Source organism: Pinus tabuliformis, chromosome 1_1, assembly GCF_031772625.1.
Source record: "Pinus tabuliformis cultivar Carrire ecotype Pingquan chromosome 1_1, CPIR1, whole genome shotgun sequence".
Taxonomy (NCBI): domain Eukaryota; kingdom Viridiplantae; phylum Streptophyta; class Pinopsida; order Pinales; family Pinaceae; genus Pinus; species Pinus tabuliformis.
In genome coordinates this window covers 639,091,492-639,099,869 of record NC_142297.1, presented here as the reverse complement: position 1 = coordinate 639,099,869, position 8,378 = coordinate 639,091,492, and positions in this window count along the sequence as shown.

The window sequence follows — 8,378 nt, the reverse complement described above, 5'->3', positions numbered from 1 at the left end:
AAGAGCGCCAGTTGCTGCCCCGGCAGGGGAGACTGCTGGGAGAGTCATTCTCCGCGACCTTGATGTAGCCGAGACCCTTACAGTTGTGCAGGAGCAGGTTGAGAGCCTTACTCTTGGCATTCCCGATGTGAGGATTGATGAGTTACCTTTACAGTTGCAGCGGCATACTACTGGCGTGCCTAGACGATGGACTCATCTCTTGCGCATGATTGCACAGGCCGTGACATGCTATCATGAGCATCACTAGGCTAGGGTGCCTCCTAGAATTTTTGAGTTTTTTGGGTCATATGACCAATTTTGTCTTGGTTACAGAACATTATGTACGAACGATAAACAACTCACATATATATATTTTGATTTTCGAGCTTTTATTCTGGTTGAGTTATATGATCCATATGTACAACATTGATGATGCGTCTCTTTTTATAAATGTCGCAAATGTCTATCTAACACATAGTTTGCTAAGGAGTCGGTTAATGTGTTTAAGTTTCTGGAAATATGCTGGTATTGAATTGAATCAAATTGTCTTTCCAAAATCTTAACCCTCAGGAACATGCGATAAATAGCTGGATTGCGAACGGAATATATACCATTGAGTTGTAGTATTACGAGCTGTGAGTCAAGCCTGACGATTAGTCGGCGTATACCATGGGTGATGGCATCAGAGAGTAGTTCTATCAATGTGCTATACTCAGCGATGTTATTCGTTGATTTCCCAATACACACACCTCTGAAACTTACTAACTCGCCGCTTGGATCGAAAATGGCCCAGGCTGCGGAGGATAGGTTCCGCGAACTACGACTTGCTCCGTCGGCATTTCCCACACATGTCTCCAGGAGGTTTGACATCTACAATAAATGTAAAAAGGTGGATCACTCGACCAAAACAAACACTTTAGCGAAAACAAAATACAACAAAAGCACACAGGTCACTATTTAAGCATAGTAACGCTTGAGGTACAACCCATTGCGGGGTTGCGCCAGTGGAATTCCGTCATAATCCATTAACTCGTAGGCTCCTTTTGCTAACACTCGTTTAACAATATAGGGGCCCATCCATAAGGAATTAAATTTACCTTCTCCCAATTTATCAGATTCTTGGTCATAAAGCAAGACCAAGTCACCTTCTGAGAAGACACGGGGTTTGACATTTTTGTCGAACTGCGCCTTGACTCGTTTCTTATGGGCTTTGTTAGCCAAAGCGGCATCACAATGGGTTTCATCCAATTGGATTAATTCCAAGAAACGTGCCTCTTCTTCTGAATTTCCAGGGAGGAGATCAATTGCGAGTTTAAGAGACGAAATTTCACACTGGACTGGTAAGACTGCCTCCAGGCCATACACCAGTTGAAAAGGTGTGAACCCAGTCGCATTCTTTACCGATGTTCGGTAAGCCCACAAGGCTGAGTACAGGATTAGGTGCCACCTTCTTTTATGAACCCCAATCATCCTTTGCAGCATACGCTTCAGGACTTTGTTGATTGCTTCAACTTGTCTGTTGGCTTGCGGATAATACGGGGTAGAGCTGTCGTGAGATAGCCCTAGCTTGGCAGCTAATTCGACCATCATGTGATTGCGAAAATGCGATCCATGATCTGTAACTATAGCCTGTTGTACGCCGAACCTGGTGACTACATGATTGAAAAAGAAAAGGGTAGCTGTTTCACCAGTGTTATCCAATGTAGGCATCGCCTCGGCCCATTTGGTAAAATAGTCAACGGCGACTATAATATACCCATGCCCCTCGGTCGAGGTGGGGTTACATTGCATGAAATCGATGCCCCATTTGGCGAAAGGCCCAACATCAACTATTGGCTGTAAAGGTGCGGGTGGTCTTCTGGTTTTGCTATCAAAAATTTGACAAGCATGGCAACTTCTGACTGCGATTATGCAACCTTTGAACATGGTTGGCCAGAAGTATCCTGCTCGTAAGATTTTTTGTGCTGTTGCATATCCAGATTGATGCCCCCCACATGCGCCTGAATGACACTCATTCAGGACTTTTTCGGCCTCCTCATGGGTAAGGCACCTCCTCAGGACTGTATCGATACCACGACAGTAAAGCGTATCACTGACGATCATGTAGTCTTTCGCTTGGTATCGTATACATTTCTGTTCTGAGTGAGAGGTGTTAGGCCTGAAATTTTGGGTTTGGAGATAAATTATTATATCCCCATACCACTCATTGCTTGCAGATATCAGAAACAAACTCTCGTCCATGATTGATTCTTCGGAGGTTTCATCGTTGGATGACGATGGGAGATCGCACAATAATTATGTGAAAACTAGAGCTTTCTTTGATTTGGATTTTACAAATTCCAGACCAAACTCTTGAAGGATCACTATCCATTTTGAATATTTGCCCCCCAGCAACTGTCGCGACAGTATATAAGTCATGGGGTTGCAATCTGATAAAATGGTAGTTTTCCGAAAGAGGACATAATGTCGAAACCTTTGAATCGCTTGAACAGCTGTAAGCGCTAGTTTTTCAACATAAGAATATTTGCTTTCTGTATCATTTAAGCTTTTACTTAAATAATATATAGGATGTTCAATTCCATCGACTTCTTGAACTAAAACCATCGCAATGGTCGTATCCGCTGCAGCCAGATACAGGTTAAAATCTCTTTGATAGTCTGGGGCATACATTAATGATGCTTTTACTAGAGAATCTTTCAGAGCATCAAAGGAAGCTTGCGCCACCTGATCCCAAAAAAAGGTATATCCTTTTTCAAAAGACGAGTATAACCTTTAGCAAGTTCTGCGTAATTTGGAATGAACCTCCTCAAAAAGTTTGCTTTCCCTTGGAGTTTTTGAATCTGAAGCAAATTTAAAGGTGGAGGCAAATTAATGATTGCCTGAACCTTGCAAGGATCGAGACGAATCCCATCCTTAGAGACTACAAAGCCAAGTAAACGACCAAAACCGACGCAAAACACACATTTGTGTGGATTGAGTCTTATCTTGTAGTGTCGGCAACGTAGAAATATCGCTCTTAAATTCTGCGGATGATCAATCCGCTTTCGCGAATGAGCCGGGAGGTCGTCGAGATAAGGTTGAATGATGTTCTTGATGTCATGGAAGGCATAATTCATTGCCCTCTGAAACATCGCCCCTGCGATCGTTAAACCAAAGGGTAATTTTCGATCAGCGAATGTGCCCCACGGACAAATGAATGCAGTCTTTGACTGGTCCTGTGGGCAGATATTTATTTGATTATACCCGGAAGATCCATCTATGAATGAAAAGATTTCACATCCGGCGCATTCATCAATTATCTGGTCGATGAAGGGTGTAGGGTAGTTGTCCTTTGGACAAGCTTGGTTTACATCCCTATAATCGACACACACTCTAATTGTCCCTTGTTTCTTCATAACAGGGAAAATATTCGATACCCAATCGGTTAGAGGAACCGAGTAGATGAAACCAGCATGGAGGAGCTTTTCAACTTCTGCTTTAATGGCAGCGGCTTTCTTGGGGTGCACCTGCCAAAGCCGTTGTCTTACTGGTTTGACATCAGGATACATTTTAATTTCATGTTCAACAATACTCGAGTCAATGCCTGGCATTTCATCATATGACCAAGCAAAGACATCTCTGAATTCGCAGAAAAGAGCGTTATATATTTCCAGTTCTGAAGGGGAACAACCTTTGCCGACATAAATATTCTCTACAACATTTGTTTTAGTTGAGATATTTATGGCTATAGTCTCTTCAATATTGGATAAGTTTCACTCAGAATCCACCGTATTTATAGTATTTGATAGGAATTCAAAAACTGAAGGGTGGTAAAGGTCATGCTGAGTATCTTCTTCATATTCCGGAAGAAGGGAACGATGGTGGCAATCATTCCATGGTGTCCCATCAATCAACATTGATTGTAGAATTCCTTCGTCAGTCCCATGTACCTTTGACCAAGGATCTAATGGGGTACCATATTCCCTAGACCTATCTACCCAAACGCTTGATGAGCGCTGATTTGGGTTTGCTTCCCATGCTCGAAACATTGATTGCTACAATATTTCTATAGGGCTTGGGGGCAAAACCATTGCATGATCCATTTTGACATCGTCTTCTGAGATCTTCGTGGAAGATATCATGTTGCAGGTTCTTACGAATGCTACTTCTCCTATATAGACTGGAGGTGGAAGTGCGAAAGTTCCCATTAATGTGGGGTCTTTCAGTAGGCCTAATCCGATGTCTTGAAGCGAATGGTTGCTTCCATGGATCATGGGAATGCTTCCTGTAACTTGTGAACCATTAGGGAGGAAGTTTTGTTGGTCGACGATCGTAATCCCTCCTTCAAACGGGAATGCGATCTTCCTAAAATAAGTCGACACAACAGCTGCCATGGCATAGATCCATGGTCTTCCCAGTAGGATGTTGTAGTCAAGATTCCCATCGATGACTTCAACATCTATTTCTACTGTTTTTCCTCCCAGTTCAACCTTCAAGTTATTAAGGATACCGTACGGGGTATAAGTCCTTCCGTCGAAAGCTTTTAATGTCGTCGAAGATCAGAGGTTGGAGATCCTAAAGTTTTCCAGCAACTCATCGACATAATACATGTAGATGCTCCCTCATCAATAATTGTTCGGTGAACAGTTTTGTTGAGGGCTTTCACTTGAATAAGGAAAGCTAGTTGAGCTGGTAACTGAGGATCGTATCCTTTGTGATCAAAGGATACAAGATTGGAATCCTTAGGATCAACCCCACCAATAGCCGATAACAAAGCCTGCCTTTGGGATGGGCAATTTTGTAATACTTCAAGAGTCGACATAGCGGATGGCGATTGGGCCAAATCTTCCACTATGTTATAATGTTGTGCCGCTCTGGCGCGGGGATTAAATGTCGACTTGTGTATTACTCCCTTTGGCGGTTTTATTGTTAATTCAGGAATGATGGGTGGTACAACTTCTGTCGAAGTTGTTGTCGAACTACTTGGTTGATCTTTACCTTTGTCGTTCGACAGCTGCAGATTCCCGTAATCTTTGTTCCTTGTCGAAATCAAAGCATCATTCTGCTGTTTTGAAACCGGCAACATAAGTACTTGCGACGGGGAAGCATTTCCACTATCAACCAGATTTTGACTTGGGTTTGGGAACGGATCAGTTAACACAGCTGAGGTTTGTGAACTTTTGAAGAACCTTCTAAGCTCAGCTTTGTATGGGCAATCGGCTGCCCAATGATCCTCGTCACATATCATGCATGGACTTTTTGGTTTCCCTTTCCTAGGAGGGTTTGAAGAAGTTTTTCTGGGAGATGACTCACCCTGTTTCTTCTTCTTCCCTTTGTTTTTCTTCTTCTTGCTTCCTGGTTGACTGGTTTCTTTGCTTTTATCTGTTGATACAGCGTTTACTTCCGAAGCAAGAATTTCATCTTTTGCATTTTGATTCGAATTCTTACGGGCTTTCTTAGACGAAGCCTTTGTCGATTTCGCATTTTCCGTGCCAATCACACCATCGCCGGCATGAGAGTCACTATTTGATTTAGGAGGAGGAGGAATTGAGAATTCCGGTCTAGGGGCGTCAAGTATTTTGTCGTAGAGCGTGCCAGACTAAGTATAAACTAAGTCTAGATATTGTACACGAGCAATAACTTGCTCCTCTGTTACGACTCCCCCCTTGCCACATCTTCTGTTATAGCAGGAAGTAACGACTTTATAAACCATTCAGCTAACAATTGATCGGGAATGTATGTCTTCACCATCCTACGACGACGACGCCACTCATGTATATGATCGGATATATGAGTGGTAGTTGTCTGCTTGAAGTTGGTTAATATTTCTGTTCCCGTTTCATACCTTATCGGTAATTGAAAATGGGTTAAGAAAGTCGTGGCTAGGGAGCTAAAATTGTCAAACGAGGCTCTAGGTAATTCAATATACCATTTTGCCACTGGACCCGTTAACGTCCTCTGGAAAAGGCAAAGCCTTATTGAATCATCATTTAGGGTGTTTGATGAACACCACAGATGAAAAGTCATCACGTGATTCGATGGGTCTTCACCTGGATTTCCATTGAATTTAGGAATGTCAGATGGAAGTTTGTGAGGAATCCCTGGCCACCAAGGGGCGTAAGCAATCGGATCGTTGGTTAACCGGTGTAAATCGGGTAACTCTAAAGTTGCCACGAATGGTAACTGTTGATTCAGGTTAGGTGAAGCATACCCAGGGTACGATGGAATTGCCTGAGCAGTGGGCCTTTGCATACCAGCATAATGTAATTGATGTTGGTATGACTGATACGGTTGGTGGACTTGACCACTGTAAAGCGGTTGATTTTGACCGTTTTGAATATACGGTTGTCCACTGTTCGCAAAGATCTGCTGCTCAGAACCTTGGTACACTTGCTGGAATTATGGTTGTTGGTATTGCACCAGCCATGGTTGTGAAGCCATGTTCTGTTGTGCTATACTAACCATTGGACCAAGGTGTGGGGTAATTGTACCTGTTTGGACCTATGTCGCCCCACCAGTTGGCGATTGTGGTTGTGTCCCAGGGTCAAGGGGCTGTTGCATTACAACCTGAGAAATCTGAGGTTGACATACAACAGGCAACGTTTGAACCTGCGACACTGTCACAATAGCCAGTGTGGTCGGGATATTCGACATAGGTACACACTGTTGCATAGAATATACAACCCTTGGTTGTTGAGGTAGCATAGGTACCCAACCACTTGATGTAATTCTAGTATAACCTGAATACTGTTGTGAACTCCCGTATGGATACCCTCCTGGAGGGGGTAATGAAAGGGCATACTGCCCCCCATACGGTAGCAATCTGGAACTCAAGGGAATTGTCTGTCCTTGGGGACTGGATTGCCCAAATTGACCTCCAAATGGATCAATCTGGCGAGTCTCAACATAAGAGTTGCCGGATATTATTCCGGATGAACAAACTGGAACGGACCACACTGTCGAAATAGTCCCTTGGTGGACTCCTTCTAGCAATTGCGAGCTAGTCGGGACAGATGGTATGCCGGCAAACATTGTCAGAGTGACGGCAGGGGCTTCTGCTGTCGCTGTGTCGTTCGACACAGTCCTAGATGTTGACGGTTGTTCAGACATTTTGAGTCTATCCAATAGATTGCCTAGCGATTCTACTAGAACTTCCACTTGTGGTGGATTAACTTCTGATGAAGGAAATAGAGTGACCCCGACTCCAAAATGGGTTGGAGTACTTGCTTGCGGATCCTCTACAATTTCCTCTATCGCAATCAAACCCGGTGGAAGAGGAAGACCGTCAGGTTCGTAAAATATTTCTGGTGCCGAAGAAGGGGTTGAATCGACAGCGACAGTTGTTTGGGGAGCAAGACTCTCTAAACCGGTTACAGATGGAACTGGTTCAGTAACGCAAGTATTTGCCCCCAGACTAGGATCAGTATTACTATCCTTCTGTGGCTGTTGAACTTCTTCTATAGAGGCAGGGTTTCCAGAAATGTTTGGAGTAACCGAAATCTCAGATGTGGTTGGAACACTTGTTCTAACTTTGATAGGAGATTTCGAACCAGTTAAACGAGTTCGCTTTGTCCGTACTGTTTTCGATTCCGGAGACAAAGACGGTTGACTCGTAAGCCTCCGCGAACGACGGGGTTTCAATTGACTTTCTTCCACGATTGCGGATTACTCGATCAACCAAAATACAAAAGGGGAAAGTGTGTTTCCGAATTAAATGAATTTTTTAGACGCTTTTAGACACAACTTGCTTTTTCAGTTTTAAAGAGTCAAGAAAAAGCTAAAGATGACTCTAGTCTCCTTCGATGTTTTAACGAGCCCGAAGTGACATATGCTCGAATGGACTTTTTCTGTTATAGAATCTGAAAAAGGCCAAAAGAAACTGCTCTGGAGTTCTAGGCAGAGGGTGTGCCAAACTTTTCGCAAAACCGCAGAATACTTTTTAAGGTACGGGCGGTCGATCTTTGTGAATGTTGTGTTCACTGCATTGCGATCAGTAGGGCGACCGACACGGCTTCCTAAGGATAAAGGATATATGCCTATAGGGGTCTTCCAATATATACGCGACGGTACGTGGGAGCACAATCCGTACTAGCGCTATCGTCCCTCAGGAGGAATCACCCACCTTCCACGAGATCGACAGTCACTAGGCTTAACGACGCCGGAACACGTCTCTAGCCTAGACCTCTATGTTGTGCATTATGTTGCAAAGCGTTGTTAGGTTCATTTAGTTTATTTTAGGTTGATCTTTTTAAAGTTTGCCTTTCAAGGTTCACCACGAGATGTATGATACAAATTCCTAAATGCAGTCTAAAGATGATAAGCAAGCTTTATATCTTTTCAACTTTGAAAATCCTAGCTACTAAGGGAAAAGAAAGACACCATCTTTTCTCAAAGAGAAATCAGCACACTCTAATGCACTT